This window comes from Mycetomoellerius zeteki, unplaced genomic scaffold, assembly GCF_001594055.1.
Source record: "Mycetomoellerius zeteki isolate Tzet28-1 unplaced genomic scaffold, Tzet1.0 scaffold228, whole genome shotgun sequence".
Taxonomy (NCBI): domain Eukaryota; kingdom Metazoa; phylum Arthropoda; class Insecta; order Hymenoptera; family Formicidae; genus Mycetomoellerius; species Mycetomoellerius zeteki.
The window spans coordinates 661,724-678,859 of record NW_017257203.1 but is presented as its reverse complement, the minus strand read 5'-3'; the positions used below and the strand labels follow the sequence as shown (position 1 = coordinate 678,859).

The window sequence follows — 17,136 nt, the reverse complement described above, 5'->3', positions numbered from 1 at the left end:
TATCGCGTTATAATTCTATTTTTAAATACAATAATATATTAATTAAATAAAGTTGAGAATTTGAGATACGATTATACAACTTAGCGTTGTTGTAGTTCATTATATCCGAACGACATCAAAACTTTTTAATAGCGAAAGGAAAGAGAGAGTGGTATACAATTGAATCAAATACTTTAGTTTTCACGAATTTTCCTTTCTACGTAACTTCGACAATTTTCACAATTTTTGAACCCGTATAGCATGCGCACCACGTTGAAATATATTGGAATCTAGCTGAAATTATCATCTACATCCAACGAACGTATAATTAGACGCATCTCCCGGGCAAGCCAAATAACGCGGTATAACCGAACCTGCAATTATTGCTGCAGCAACGATTTAACTAATTTTTTCAGAAGAATTTCTTCCCTATAATGTACATCACGCACAATTTGCAAATAGAGATGCTTATAACTAAGCATATTTTTATTCCTTCGGTATTACGAATACATATTCAACTTTTATTAATATTATTCGATATAATCGAGAGAATTTACCGTTCTAGAGAAAAATCTTTCTTTATAACAATTAGCAAAATAAATACGTGTTATAAATATTAGAATAAAAATGTGCAGAGTTGCATTTTCCACTCGTAAATTTCTTTTAAATAATATTTTCCTATTAGCTAGATATCGATCCTCAATTTATAAAGAGAAAATCTGAGCTTCGTTAATGTCATCTAATAATTATCGGAATCAAATTATCATGATCTAAAATAATACGTGTAACAAAAATAAAGAGTCAATGCGCGGATAATATCAAGGTATCGTAAAGACACCTATTCGAGATTCGATATCGTCGTCATCCGTACGGTGTTCGGAATATCCGGGCGAGCCCGCGACGCCACCCGGTTTTCAGCTATAGCGGGCATACTTCGAGATGCTCGTAAATTGGTGGAGGAAGAGAAGGGCGAGAAACGAGGGCGAAGGGAGGTGCGCGAGAAGAGGTGGACGCCTTAAGGCAAGGGAACGTGGGGGCGGCGAACCGAGAGCAAAAGGAAGACACGGACGACCATCGATTTCTCGACCGGTATTACGCTCCTTTCCTTCAGCCGGGAAAAGCTCGGGTGCCAGGCTGGAACACGGTCGTTGTCGTGGTAGAGAAAAGAGCCCGGTGACGAGGAAGAAACGCGCCGTTTGTTCGCGAAATGCGACGCCTTTGCGCCGACAATGCGCGTTCGACTTCAACTTATTGCGTTTATTCTTGTGCTTCCTCCGCTTTCCGCTTCGGATATCTCGACCTTATTAATCCATGAATATCTCGCATCGGCTTAAATTGAGATAGCGAATAAATCAGTTTATTCAGAAAGTACATTATCTCAAAATTTTGATCTTTCAGAAAAAAGAACATTTGGAAAAAAAGCATGATATCATTAATCCTTGATTACAGCAATGGATCATTTAGAAGCGAAACTTTTAGACGGTTGTACAATATGTACAATTGGTACTATGAAGTTTGAAATTGCAGGTAAAAAAACTTTGAGCCTTCCTCTATCAATCGCCGTAAGGCAGAGATTCAATTGCATTCAGTACTTCAAACAGAACGATTAAGTGTAGTTTTCATAGATAGTAGTTAATACGAAATAATTCTACTTGACTGCTAATGCAGCCTCATGATATATTCGCATGTGTTCATTCTTATTAATAATGTAATGCAGGATGTGGTATCTGTGTCTAATGTTTTCCTATTTCGCTACGTCAAAGAGATAGAAAAAAAAATGCGTGAGATTATGCGATAACCATGCTCTTCGAAGCAAAGCTAGGTATGATTACTATATGCCGGCAATATCTCTCTCCCGTAGTCGGCTGCAAAACTTTGGATTAACATTTTTACGTAAACCCATTTCTGTATTCACGACAACGCTGGAGGGGAGACATAATTACGAGCGTTGCATCGATGTCACTGTGCCGCATCAGATAATACTTCCATATACGTTAATTATACCCGATTCCATTCCCCCGTGCTCGAAGGAAAAACATACAGCCACACGCGGACTTTGCAACATGAATGTTTCATCCTGAAGCGAGCATATCATCGTTATGTCGTAACAGTAATTAGCGAATTTAAATAGAACGCCAATTTGCAACAAGTCCATCGCTATACCGGTTAATTGCCGTAATGAAACCAGATGTACGTGAATATAATAATATTTGACGAACTCAGAATGTTCGTTTCGAAAAGCTCACCAGGGAGATAAACGCGAAACAATAAAGTAAAACGCATAAAACCATGATACATAAAATTGCAAGTGATGTATATAAAACGTAATAGCGCGATTCTAATAGCTCGGAAGGATAGATAACATTGTAATTAATACAACATTGAGAAGATCGATACGAACCATGAAAACAGTGAAATTTCAAATTTGACGAAGGCACATTTATCGAAACTCAATAAATTTGTAAACAGATTCCGTAAAATGCGACGATATCCTCGACTCGTCTGGACAACGTTGCGATCGGTCGAGACACAGCACGCAAGCCTCGTCACGAAGAGTGACTCTCGTCCGTTCGCTCGCAGCTTAGTTTCTCATTCAATGAATCCTTACATGGAACACGTCGCCGAGAACGGCGGACATTACGCGCGTTCTCCGTCCTCTCCCCGACCGTTCGTGCCGCAGCAGATGGCACTCCTATCTGCGTCAATTACAGGCGGACTCTTCTCTCGTCGGGGCGTTTCGAGGGAAGAGATACGTGGCGCAACGAGGACCTCGGATCTTGATGGTTTCGCAGAGAGCGAACCGACATTACGGGCGGCCACGTTGGTGTGCGGGCGGCAGGGATCGCGGGATAGGAGTGAGTAGAGATGTGTGTGAGAGAGAGAGAGAGAGAGAGAGAGAGAGAGAGATCGTCGCAAGAGATGGTGGAGGTGGAGGAGCAGCACAGCAATCAATACAGAGCCAGCAGAGCAAAACCATCCCTCGACTGCTCTGTGTGTCGTTCTCGCTCTCGCTCTCGCTCTCGCTCTCTCTCTCTCTCTCTCTCTCTCTCTCTCTCTCTCTCTCTGTCTCTTTTTCGAAGAGCCGCCAATATTTCTCTCCCTTTCTCCATTGGGCACCACCGGAGTAATCTCTCTTTCTCTCCCGCCTTCGATCTATCTCTCTCGAACCGGAGCGCGAATACAACGGTTGCACGAACGCGCTACAGCGCCGTTAACGGGGACTTCCCCACGCGTCCGCCAAATACACACGCAGATGCACATGCACATCCGTGCACCAATACGAGAGCGCGCGTACGCAACGAGGCGACCGGGCGTCATGCTAGCGTACATACGTCGCATCGGCTGCAATTATAGCGGCGATGCTCGTAGCGCACAGCACGAGAAACAAGAAACGTGGCGTGCGAGAGCGAGCGAGATTGCACGAACACGAGTAGGTGTTCCTCCCGACCAAGCGCGCATACTTTTTCCGCGAACTCGGCTATGCCGTGGGGAAAACGCAGAGATACGCGGAAGCTGTAATAAGCGAATTATGTGGGAGTATTCGCGACGGCGATCGATACGAAGAAATGCGCCGGGCCGAGCGCCGTAATCCCTTTCGAGAATGCCGCGACGCCCACGATGGAAATCGCCGCCGCCCTCGTTCGCGGCGAATCGAATTCAAATCGATTGCGGAATGAAGTCATATTAACGCTCAAACAGCACTTTATTCAGCGAATAAATGCGGACCCGGTCGGACTGTAGCAGAGGTGGACGAGCTGGAGAAACTCAACGAAATGCTCGAAATATCGCAAGACGATTATTAAACATTTTTATTCAATAATGAAATCCATTGAAATCCAATGATAGAAATTAATGTTTAATAAAACGTTATGACCTAACATATCGTAATAATCCTCCCCCCGCATGTGATGAAAAAACAATATCTTAAAACATTTAATTTGGTTTATGAACTTAAAGAATACAAAGAGTACTTTATAGAAAACAAGAATGGAGTTTGCATTATATCTCTCTCTGTTTCAATCTTTCTCTCTTTCTCCTCTCCTCTCTCATTCTTTTTGTTTCTGTTATGATACGTGTTTGATGCATTTTATATAGTGTTCTATAGTCATACAGGAAGTTCAAAGAAGCGCTATTTTATGAAACGTTTAAAAAAGGTTTAATATGACACATGGTACACATATATATACAAGGTTCCTACATAGCGCTTGCGATGTAAAAATAGAAAATCCGATAGTGAAATATTAATGCAACCCGTATTCTTGACGCATCTACCGCTCGATCGTTACGTTAGAGAAAAAGATCAATGATCGGACATCGAAACGCTCGTGTGCGTACGCTTACGAAAATTGCCGCTGGCTATTCGACTTTCTACTGCCTCAAGGTGGAAGAAGACGCGATTAATGAGACGCGATTAATGAGACACGAGAGCGCCACGATTAATATAATCGTAATTGTCGAACGTAAATTACAGGATGGAGGAAGCGAGAGCGGCAAGGCAATAAAACCCGGCGATATTAAATTTGCAATTTGGGAGACATTACATATGCACGGTACGTGCGTACTGGCATCGCTTAACGATCATTTCGCGGCACTCTCGTTATAACGCACGGCACTCGTCCGCCATGTACGTGCGTACGTACACATGCACAAGGTATTCGTGTACTCACGATTAATTACGAAGCCTCAACTCATAGTAGAAGCCGGCTCCGCGAGACTCCATCGCACCTGAAACATAGAAATACATTACATCATTAATAACAACGTCCAACAGTCTACGTATGTTCTTATATCAACCGGCCAAATGAGGATTATTAAGATGCGAACACGTGTAATCACCAGCGAATATCTCATCGATGCGCGTTTTCTCGTGAATTGTGAACGATCGCTTCGTTACTGCGCACCCACGCATGAACGATCCGATCGAACCGACAATGATCAAACAAACTTTCCGCTTTTAGAGCGAGTTACTTCAGTTTTCTCAAATTCACATGTAATCCATGTTTGCGAATTGACTTTATCGACGTGGAGCCGCAACGATTTCAAACGCGTTTGCAAACTTTAGAAAACTAGCAATTATTATAAATGGAAAAGAGCTCCCTCTTTGGATTACATTATATAATAATGTGATTAATAGATAATGCTAGTAACTAAATTAATATTCGTAATAGATATATAGATTTATAGATATATAGGGATTTAGTAGTTAAAGATACATTTTGTCAGTTATAGAAATCTTCATCTGGAGATGTTTATGAATGAAAAGGCGATACTCAAATCATTCAGAGAATTAATTAAAAATACTGCTAATCTATCGAGAAGATAATTTCTCAGAAATGCCAAATGTGTTGAAACCACATCTATGTAAAAATATATATTTATAAATAGTCCAATTATCACTATAAAGATCGTTTTCTCTTTTTATTTGCAGATAACGAAATAGCAGTGACTGTTAGTGATGAAATATAAATAAAAACACTCCTCTTTCGATACCTTCATAACGACAGTCATAATTCAGAGTAGTACGAAATTGAGACTAATTTCGAATCATTCATCATCGTTACACATATCGTAACAGTTAACTAGTCGAAAGGTTCGTTGGGGGAGATAAGTGGCTGAATCTGGTATTCGTAATTACGCGTGCGCTAGTCGATGCACGAAAGCGCATCGTGCATATAAACCGTGGAATCACATCCGCGTATCGGTATTCGCCTCCGCCCCTCCTTCGTCCTCTCTCCTATTCACTTCTCTATTTCTCTCGCACTCTCGACTTTTCCCTATCGATGCAGCAAAGTGATACCACAAACAAGTAAATAGACTGCCAGCTGGAATTGACCAAAGTAATATTTGCCATCGATCGCGTTTGCCGCGGGAAAGGAACTGTCAATGTTAGCGTTGCCTGCCTCGCCGTTGCGAAGTCGCTATTCGGTCGCGCATCCACTCTGCGTTTCGACAGAAATTATGATCGATACGCTGGATATCATAAACGTGTATCTAACCGAGACAATCGTATATAGCGGCGTTCTCCGCTACGGTACAGCTGTGTCCCTTTAAACATCCAGCATTTCCAGATTTTTACGAGCCACTTATGAAATTACATGCAATATCCCGCCGTACTATTTCTGTGGTTTCAGAGTAACATGACTTTTTTTTTTTAAATAAAACAATCGTCACTAAAATTAACGCACTAACGGCACATATATTATTACTAGATTATTAGCGTTCGTTAAGTTTTTTGTACGATTTCAATCTTGTCGAACCATCTAACTTTTTGACAAGTGCAAAATCTATGATATTACATAACATATACACTGAAAAAAAGATTGGCTACTGCAGCAAATTAGATGGTAAAATATGGCAAAGTATTTTTAATTGGCTGCAGCAGCCAATTTTTGGTTGCTTTAGCCTATCTGCAATGTCAGTATAGGATTTCGATAGACTAACACAACCAAAAATTGACTACTGCAACCAATTAAAAATGCTATGCCATATTTTACCATCTAATTTGCTGCAGCAGCCAACCTTTTTTTTCAGTGTATGATTAACCCTTAAATGCTACACTGAGAAAAATCCTTGGGTATGACATACTTAATCCAATTTGCTTATAATTTTCATAAAAATAAAAAATTTTTTCGAAACGCCAGGTAAGGAATATAACGGTACCAAGTAAATGTATGTATCTTTATGAATAAAATAGTTATAAGCAATAGATAAAGAAAAGCTGCTATTACCATACCGAAAAGATATTTAAAAGTTAATAACATTTTTTTAACAATTGTGAAAAGATAAAAAACGAATATAGTAATACTATACGCTCTCGTATTTTAAGGAAGTTTCTTTTAAAAAAATGCATTAACATTGATATCGCTCAACAAGTCCACCGGAGAAAATAGGTCTTCGTGAAGTACGGAGTCCACTAACCGCGTTCTGGATACAATCCAAATGTGTGTTGCCCCATAAACCAAATTACCACTCACAATAAGACCTGGAGACGGCAAGACGATGTAACATCCTTGCGTAACATAATTATATGAGCAGGTTGGTGTTCTCGACAAACTCGAACAAGAAATACCTTGGAATCTCGCAAACTTCACATTCCCGGCTAAATTAACTTCCTGCCAAAGTTCTTTCCCCTGTGTTGCTTGTCGATGTACGTAAGAATATATTTACGCGGAATAATGATACGCGGAAAATAGTGAATAAATATATTTGACGTTAAAGCAATAGAACTATAAAAATACATTACATATTTATACAATAAAATCTACAATCAAGGACCCACGATAGCAAACTGTTAATAATTTAAAGAATTATGACGTTGTATTTTGTCACATAATCCGAATACGTATTTATCTTTAAATCCTATTCTACAATAGTAAGCCGTAAGCAATAATAAGAAATTGACCAATAGTCGATTATCCTCCTCGCATTCGACTATGATTGGTCAATTTTATACGACTTGCGGCTTAAATGTCTATTGTAGATTTGACCTAAACAAGATTACGTAAATGTTTACCTACAAAATATCGTCGCTACGTCTGTACTATATCTTTCCCTCGTGATCGCAGAAAAAGAATCGTTGAGAAAAACTACGTCATTAGCGGCAAGAGTTTGCCGCTATCTTATATCATTTGCGCGCTTCAACTTTCTCGACACGTCCACGAATAATCAATAATCTGTTGTGCAATTAATTACGTGCACTCTGACACGACCTTTAGTTTTTTCATTAAGCGGAAGGTGATTTGCCCTCGGTGACGTGGATTAAAGAGTCCGGGGCTCAATGGCTTGCTCGACCTCGACCGATTTTATCTGCTCGGGCATTAATTCATTAATTAACAAGGAAGGCTCTTATCTGTTAGCGTTGATAACAGCCAAAAAGTCTCGACCTAGCACAACCGAGCGGGGAGAGGCGTCGAGTCGCGTATGAACGTGGTGGAAAAGCCACACCGCGATGTTTCAGCGATATCAAGCGCTTCAATTGTATCCATAATTCATGAATAACGTGACGTCCGTCATCCAAACGTCAATCGCGCGTTCACACACATACACATGACGTACGTAACACGCGCACTCGCGCGCGCGGATATTTAAATTAGCGGCATCGTTCGCAATAACAATAACTTTTATTGGCAATACCGCGACGCAAAGCGTCAGCATATTAATCTTTTACCGCTCACTTTTGTGCCTCGTAAAACGGAATTATAAAGTATGAATTGTAAATTATACCGATTTCATTATCGCGTTGTTGCGGTCATATCCGACAATACAATTTGCTTCATTTTATCTCAAACGGAGAGACGTGACGCGATAAGACATGACCAACTGCACTAATAATGAAAAAAAGAAAGATGTTACACAATTTTCTATCACACTGCTGTATAATTAAGAACACGCCTTTACGCGCTTCGTCGATGCTCGTCAAAGCGGAACATGATCCATGCGTTTATTTGTGAGTGTATAAGTGTGGAATAATAATTATCTTCGATAGCAATCGATTATTTCAAACGGTGCATTTTGTTAAATTATAGATCGGTACGCAACGACGAACGGGAATACGAAATAGCCATTTTGCCGCTGTTAACTGTTGATACAGACAGTAGAATATCATCAACCACAACCATTGATTATTGTGGCCATCATGGTACATCTTGCCCACGGTTCATTTATACATGTACAACCAATTGTTATAAAATGAAGAACCACGAATCTATTCTTGAATATACATACCGAATGTAAAATGCAATCATTATAACCTCGATTGATTAATGCAGAAACGTATTCGAATTCCTGTATTTCTAATAATTACGCTAAAGGGAATAACGTAAATTGCAACATGTAACATATGCATTAAAGTTGTAAATAATTCAATAAATATAACCAAATACATATCCATCATAAATTCTTTTTTCCAAGTTATTTTTCAACTATCTCAAGTCTGTTTCAGGTCCGTGGGTTTTCAAGAATCTTATACGCTAATTACGATATATGATTGACGCTAACTTCTATATTGATCTAATATATCTTAACGCGATGACTGATGAAAAAAAAAAACCTCGGAAAGAGACAGTGCTCGGTGGAGTTCAACGATCCCTTGAGAAAGTGCTTGTAAATTGCGCGAGTTGTAACGAGTCAGCGGGACTGACTGAGTCATCGATATAACTTTACGTACGCACTACTACAGTTTCATTCACAAGCACTACGTTTTTACGCGCTGACGCACACACGCGAACGCGCACATATGCCGTTGCTATGTAAATATCTACATAAGTGTGAATATAGAATACGTCAGACAACTTTATCTTTATCGCTGGTGATGCGCAAGACTCTCTTCAATCGTTTGTGAATTTTGTAGCGTAAATAAAAAGTAATAATAATGCAAAATTCAAAGCAAGTTGAAAGACATTTTTGATTGTATGTTTTTTTGAATAACATGTACTGCTACATTAATTTTAAAAATAACCGGGGGAATATTTCTAATCCGATTCTCTCCTTAATATTCATTTTAGTTTGTATTCGACCTTACCAATTATCGCTATTGGAGAAATATCAAATCCAGAGTCGAGATGTCTGCAGTTAACTTCATTTGGTAAATACATTCTATATAATTGTTTACAAATTATATCTTATCGCTTTATAAATATATAATTTACATATCAACAATCGCGGAGATTTACATATGTATTTTACTTATATTGAATTTATTCTTGGAGTCACAAATATTATTAAATCAATTTATCAATTTATTTTAATTTATTGGACAATCCTACAGATTGTTTTATTTATGTCGCAAAATAATCATCGCACAGCTTTATTAATCCAGTCTACATTATTAACTTATTGAGTTCCTTTTTTTATTCGTTTCCTCGCACCTTCGATGAAACAATATACCGTATTCATACTTCGCTACTTCAATCACTTTTTTTTTTACTAAAGACATTCATTGATATATCTCTTTACCCACGAGCGCGCGACTAAATTTAATTTCGCTCCTGTTCAAAGGTTTCTATCGCGCGGTTAATCAACGTGGCAAACAGTTCGCGATACGTATTGCACGACGTGCGCGTACATTGCCATTACCGGCGTGCACATAAACGGGCGCGACGCACACGCGAGCTCTCGTGAGCACGGGTGAAGAAAATACGTAAACCTCTATTTTATACACCACTCGCGCGCGTGTGTGCGCGCGTGTGTGTATGTGAACGCACGCGTGCACGCGCCGCTCTCGGGTATTATTCACTCGAGAGTATGTACGGTACGGACACGTCGATCTATGTACACGTATATAGGTCCGACATATACGTATGTTTACATACGACCTTCCCCATGTACGCCGATATCTGGGTCAGTGTCTTCCCTGAGAGTGGCAATTTTGCTCCGCGATTTGACGTGCGAGCGTGATTTCTTTAACTCCGCGTGCACACCGCATTTTCGTCATTGGGAGACTTCGATGCATATTCGAAAAACTTTTCGGCATGACGATCCACAACAATCCACTTCACCACTACAAAATTTTCAATGATGGATTTCGGTGAGAGTCTGTATTTTAGTCGATTTTCATTTAATAGAAATTTCAAGGTAGCAATATAGTTTCCGCGTCACGAAGAAAAAAGTGCAGGTGCGAGAGACTCTCGGCGTATCCCAATGAACGGGTATAGTCCTCAGAAGTTTAAAAGATTATTTTTCAAAATGCGTAAATAAGACCATAAATCAAAAGTGCACTTAATTCCTGTCTTTATTAACATCTGAAAAATTGTTGTTAAAACTTTTGCAATTAGCAACGATATGTTAGTAACGATATATTCGTGTATTCGGCGGTTGTCATTAACGGTACTTTCAAAATGAATCTTACAGTGGCTTTTTATAAATTAGGTTTAAATACTATGACGATATAACGCGATGCATCATCCGAATTAAAATCTGCTTATAATGCGATCCAAATTACACGTGTCTCATCAACATTGTAAAATAAGTATTGATGTAAGTAAAGAAATGGAAATATGTTTCGTAAATAAAGTTTTAAAAATAAAAACAATAACTCGTGACAAATTGTCGTATTGTACACATGTCCGACACTTTTGGAGCACATAAACATCGAATTATTATCAGAACAATTAATAATTGGATAATTCGTAATAGCGATAAGAATTAATGCAGAAAAGGATATCGTTATACGGTACGATTTTTCCGATCGAAGTGAGAATATCAAATTGCCTGATATCAATTACGAGATCCTGTTAATTCCACCTGAAAGTTCCCGCGCAACTACACTCACAATACATTTCCACGAAATATTCTGTTCCTTTAATTATGTAACGACAATGCGCTCCGCTTTTCCCTTTGTCGCATTGGCTGTCATTACCGATGTAGTTAAACAGTCATGTTAATGCGCGCAATTTTATTCCACACGAAACATCTCTAATGCAATGTCCAACAGTGACCACGTATCTCTTTTCTCGATGCATTAATGTAATAATGGATCATCAGTATTTTCGAGATTTTGTTAAAAAGCTTTTCGTTGTTGGCTAGAGAGAATTATGCAAAAAGTATTACGAGGATCTTTCCCGCGTTGTATAATATTCTATTCCAAATGCTATTCGTGTTAGCGGAAATGTTATAGTATCGCTCGGTCCCGTCATCGCTACCGTTACACTTTATCTCATATTAATACTAAAAATTGCATATCTCTGTAATTACCGCAATATTTAATTTGAATAATAAAATAAGTAATAAGCAGAATAAAAATGTAAAAAACAATAAAATCTCAAAAATTATAGTAAAAATAGTAAATATAATGTAAATTAATGTAAATTTCGGAAGAAACAAAATAAGTTATCAAGAACGAACATCTTTCTTGTTTATCAAATGATACCTATTACCATATAATACTATATTTAACCGCGAACTTTATTCACTTTTTGCTCGAGTGTGTGACTTCTTTTTTATTATCCGTCTCTGTAAAATTTATAACTGTAACTCGCTGTCTTCTTTTTCTTGCCAGGTGCTCTGCATATGAAATCGCAGCGCTGCTTGAAAATGCAGTTCGCGCGGTAGCGATCGCGCAGAATAATATATACGCCGCGTATATGATGTATATTGAAGAACGGGGGACTTAAGTACTCTTGATAATTAATGTATGAATTAATTCCGCGAGCAACACCTTCGATACGTCATGCAGTCGCGACGAACCGACTGGAGAACAGTTGACGCAATCGCGTAATGGTTACGATTGAGTAATGTGGGTGAAGGCTAATGGCCGACCTCAAAGTTTTAATCGACAATTTTCGCGAAGCACCGCGACGCAACGCGTTTATACTTGTCGCAATATATAATCGATGTACGAGCATTTTCCTCGAGCAAGTTCGTTCCATTGAAACGAAGATTAACTTGCTCGTAATAAAAAATAATAGCCTCTAAAAATCATTGCATTGATCTATTCACAACATATTTTTCCATTTACAAGAAAATATGTACACGTAGATGCCAATACGCTTGACAGATAGAAAAAGCAATCAATACCATCCAACAATAAATATAATTAGTGATATTAAACGCACCATTTTACATCCCATAAATTATGTGAATTATATTATTAATGCAACGATAAAATGCTACTTTACGATTCTGATCATCCTACTGTCAAGTGAAATTAAGCGAATTGTTTTTATCAAGTGTTTCCTCTTTGTCCTTTTTAAAAGTAACTACTCTGCAGGAATACAGCGTTGCTGCTGATGATGAAGAATCATCGTACTTGATTGGAGATCGTAACGTTTTATAGTTTAAACTCATTCGTCCAGGTGTCCAACGAGAGAGGCAGGTTTGAGAAGGAAAATTATGCGTCTCTCTCGATCCCTCATGCCTCGCGAGGTTTCGCACCTGCACGCACGTTCCAGTTCTCAGAGTTGCACGGCCTAGATTTTGCTAACTAGTTACGATTCGCTTCTGCGGTAATCCTCGCTCGCTACAAGTTCTCCTCGCATTCGACTCGCGACTCATCGATAGTAACAATCGCGCTGTCGATGAGAAAAAAATACCGACTTTTTTTCGAGGTATCGAAAGAGGCGGAAAGATTAAAAAGTCAACTAGCAAACAAAAGACCAACGAGAGCTAGTCATAGATAGAAATAACAAAAAGTGTCAATATCAATACGATTGAAATTCGCTTTTTATCAAATTTTTATACCTATATAACTAAATATTTGTTTATCTTCTGACACGGGGATTGTAAGAGATATAATATTTTGAACTTCCTGCTTGTAAGAAAAAAAATATATGTATTATATATATAAATTCCACATTATTATAAATTATTATTTAATTACATTAAACCTTTCCAGTAAATGTCTATATATCTACTAATAACGCAAGAATATCTATAATTGTTATAACTCTTGTAAAATCAGTTTAATCTCATCGATCAGGCAATCTCGTTTAAAAATTAAACGCTAACTTGGTTCTATAATACAATGATTCGCGCATCTCGATACTTTGTTACGGAATATTTCGCAAGGAAGCATTAGTAGGTAACACACTGCACTGGGGCAATAACAGCATGGCAAGTTGCAGTTGGCCATTTGGTTAGAAACCGGAAACCGAGCTCCCCCGTCGCGGTGAGACGAAACGAAATTGGCGGAAGTTACGCAGCGAAAACGCTTCGCAGTGCCGTCGCCCATAAATCAGCCTCCCGGCTGCCCTTTCGCTCTCCTCATCCTACTCCTCGTCATCCTCTCGACCTTTCTCTTCTTTGCTCTTATCTTCTTTTATTATTCTCTCTTTCATTCTCCACAGAATCGTGGAGACGTATCCACTTGTTTGACGGAACGATCGATCATCGGCTCGAACTAGAGTTGATGTGAGCGCAAATGCGATAGACCGACGCCGCTTGGAATCGCAATTCTTGATATACATGAATTCTTAGTATTCATAAAACAATACTAATGATTATTCAGCGAATGCAAATATCGTTTGTGTTTGCATTGCCCGCGAACGAAGAAACGGTCACGCTATCAACGTTAATAATTATGCTGGTACTCCATCGAGACGAAAGGAATATGAAGGAGTGATAACGATATACTTTAATATATCACGATAAGAAAGATAAGAAAGAATATGTTCTAAACTTCTATGTGCTATATACTGAGTACATTGTACTCCTGCAATGTTAAAAAAATAGATAATATGTAACACAATGAGAAAAATTTCTGGTTAAAAATGAATGAACTTGAAGATTCTGATCATATCAATCAAAATTCTGGTTATTTTAACTAAAATTGTAATAAATGAACGAACTAGAAAATTCTAATTTGTCCATTTTCAACTAGAATTCCAATGCGACCAGACTTTTTCCAGCGCAGATGTACGATTTTTATATGTATATCATATAGATACAATATAGAGAAAAATGAGAAATGATTTGATAAAAAAAGGAATGATCGCTCAGGGATTAGCATATAACTTCGTCGCTTTCGCGCTTTGAACCGAAATCAATAGTTCGAAGTACAGCTGTAATACATTGAACGAATTTCAGTGAGAGTCCGCCATTTCGATCTTGAGAATGCCTACTCATCAAAATCGAATTCGAGAGGTTAAAGATTAATTTTGTGGATGTTCGCGCTCGATCGTATGCCGCCAGGTAACCGATTGCGTCACCATGTCTGAAATATGTTCGACCGATTACGTGGAGTAGCGCAGAATCCTTTCCTCGTGGAGCGGGAAAGACAAAGGGAGTCGCTCTCGTGCGCTCTGATCTCCGTTGCTCGGGGAACATGTGTTCAAGGCCTCTCCCTGTAATAGGCTTATAAAGATCGACGAGTTCCTGTAAGATGATTCGTTATTCCGTTCGCCGACGAATTCTCTCCTCTCGGTTGCCGAAGCGACAACTCTCGTATAAAAAAAAAAACCAAAACACTGCGATGCATACATATCACGAATAAAACTTTTTATCGAAGTGTAAAACAACGAGGAATGTTTGACGATTACAGTCTCTATTCTGAGGTACAGTCGCGCGTTTCACGAGGGCCTTCGGAAACTTTCGCCGGCCAACTAATTAAGGCGAGGAGAAATTCGGTTTATTGCAATTTCGCTTCTATTCGCGAATTTAATGACGTTGCAGACTCGCCTGAGGAAAAGAGTAAAACACGTGCTTCAGCAGTTCTCTATGCAGAAATATAGCGGACACGTGTTTTTATTAAAACTTGTAGTTTTATCGTTTTGGCAGAAATAATAACGACTGCTAGAAAAAAAAATGCAAATGTAAAGAGTTACATTTTAACAAAAACATTTTTCTTAAACGTAAAATGGGATAAGATAAAATATATTTAAATACTCTTGTACGTGATTTACTCTTTGCTGTATTGTGCTCTAATATCGCAAAAGGCGCGAAATAATTGGCGAATGCCATTACATTGATTTTTATCAAAAGTTCTTTGCTTGTACCGATTAGTAGCGCAGCGGGATGCTGTTATTGTTCCCGATTGCACTCGACTACGAGAGAGTCGAGTAAAATGTCGATTGTAGTCGCGTACACGTTAAAGTCACGCATTGTGTGGAAAGTTCGGGTGTGAGTTCGACCAACTTCTCGATATTATATGTAGCAGACGTAACTACTTCGCAAACAATGTTTAAGCACCAGACGGCTAACGTACAGGATCTACATGAAGCGTAGAGTCACACTTAACAACTGCTCATAAAGTATAAAAAAGGGTCCATTTATAAATTGTTCAAATTGTGTATTTTACAAAAATCGTGTTTTTTCTACATGAGATCATTAATTCTTTTAGTACTTTTTTTATATCCTTCCTGCAATCTTCCAGCCTTCTTTCGGATCTTCTTAACAAAGCAAAACTTAAAAGAACCTAATCTAAAAGTTAAGATAAACTAATAATTTTTTTAACGGTCCCTATTATTATATCCGATCATTGATTAGTAGCCGTAAAAATTGAGCTTTTCTGAGATCATGCTTATTGAGACTTTTGATCAAAGAATTATAAAAGCAATCACACATAAAAAATTTAGCCAATTTGACAGAAGCTGATTTCTTCATAAGAAGTGTGCAAGGTCCTTTGCAAACTACAGTTAAAGGGAGAAAAAATCGATTAATATCGAATTGCGTCTTGATTCTTGATTATACTTTTCTATTTTTGAAAGAAGATATTGAGAACTCGAATCGAAGCTTATACGGTTCACGCGGGATTTCGGTCACAGGAATCAAGTTGTCGCGCATATGTCATGTCGAACGTGTCAAACACGTGGCTCGCTCCCCATATCGTGGGCCCATTAACGCAAGGCACCTGCTTTAGAAAATTACATTTTTTTCTGCCTTGAAGCGTGACGAAAAAATTAAAATTACTTGCATTGTTAAAGACGTTTGGCGAAAACGTGAACGCGCGGATGGAGCTCAATAATTATACAGCCGTGCAATTACACTGTAATACGTGTAGGCGTGCGTACTAGTGCACGCGAACGAACGTCCGAGCTCTGTTCGTCGCTGCCTCGGTTACTCGTTTTCCCTAACGTCAGGGCGACCGCCTCGTTTAATCAAGAAATGTGTTAACTGATAAGTGCAGATGAGAGCGGGAGCTACGCACATGAGCGCGTGCGCGTCTATATTGTTTCCACAAGCGATGACGCAGCGCGTCGCGTCACTGAAGTAGGACACTGAAAATTGCGGGGACTCGGAACTGAACGAGTTCAACTTCAAAAATTGTTATACATTGATTGTGACATTAATATATTATCTTTGTGAAACCGAAAGATTAAGAGCAGTTGAGAGACTGGAACAAATATCGAAATTTTTCACTTTGATATTTTTGTCGACATCTTTGTTTAACTTGAGAAGATAAAAAAATCGAAACTTAAGTTTTTCGCGTGAGACATCATGTGTTTTCCGATTTATCACTGCGTAAAAAAATAAGCTCTTTTATTTTCTCTACATTGATTAAATTTAATCTTTAAACGCTACGGAAACAACGCACTTGGATATAACATACTCGACCTAATTGACTTATTACTTTCATAAAAATGAATATATTATTACTTTTATAAAAATGAACATATTATTACTTTTATAAAAATGAACATATTGTATAACTTTTTTCAATTAAAATGCCAGACATTAAGGAACATAACGGTATCGAGCAAATGAATGTATCTTTATTAATAAAAA

The 17,136-nt window shown here is 38.5% G+C and overlaps 1 protein-coding gene across 19 annotated transcripts in view; it reads right to left on the bottom strand.

Annotated features, from left to right (window-relative positions):
- The window catches only part of LOC108723300 (bromodomain adjacent to zinc finger domain protein 2B), a 154,662-nt gene that overhangs the window by 45,568 nt on the left and 91,958 nt on the right, over window positions 1–17,136 (bottom strand). For all 19 annotated transcript variants that reach the window (XM_018448919.1, XM_018448930.1, XM_018448924.1 and 16 more), the window contains one exon: window positions 4,647–4,704. The gene's annotated coding sequence lies outside the window, so the exon portion shown is untranslated. The remainder of the gene's footprint in view (window positions 1–4,646; window positions 4,705–17,136) is intronic.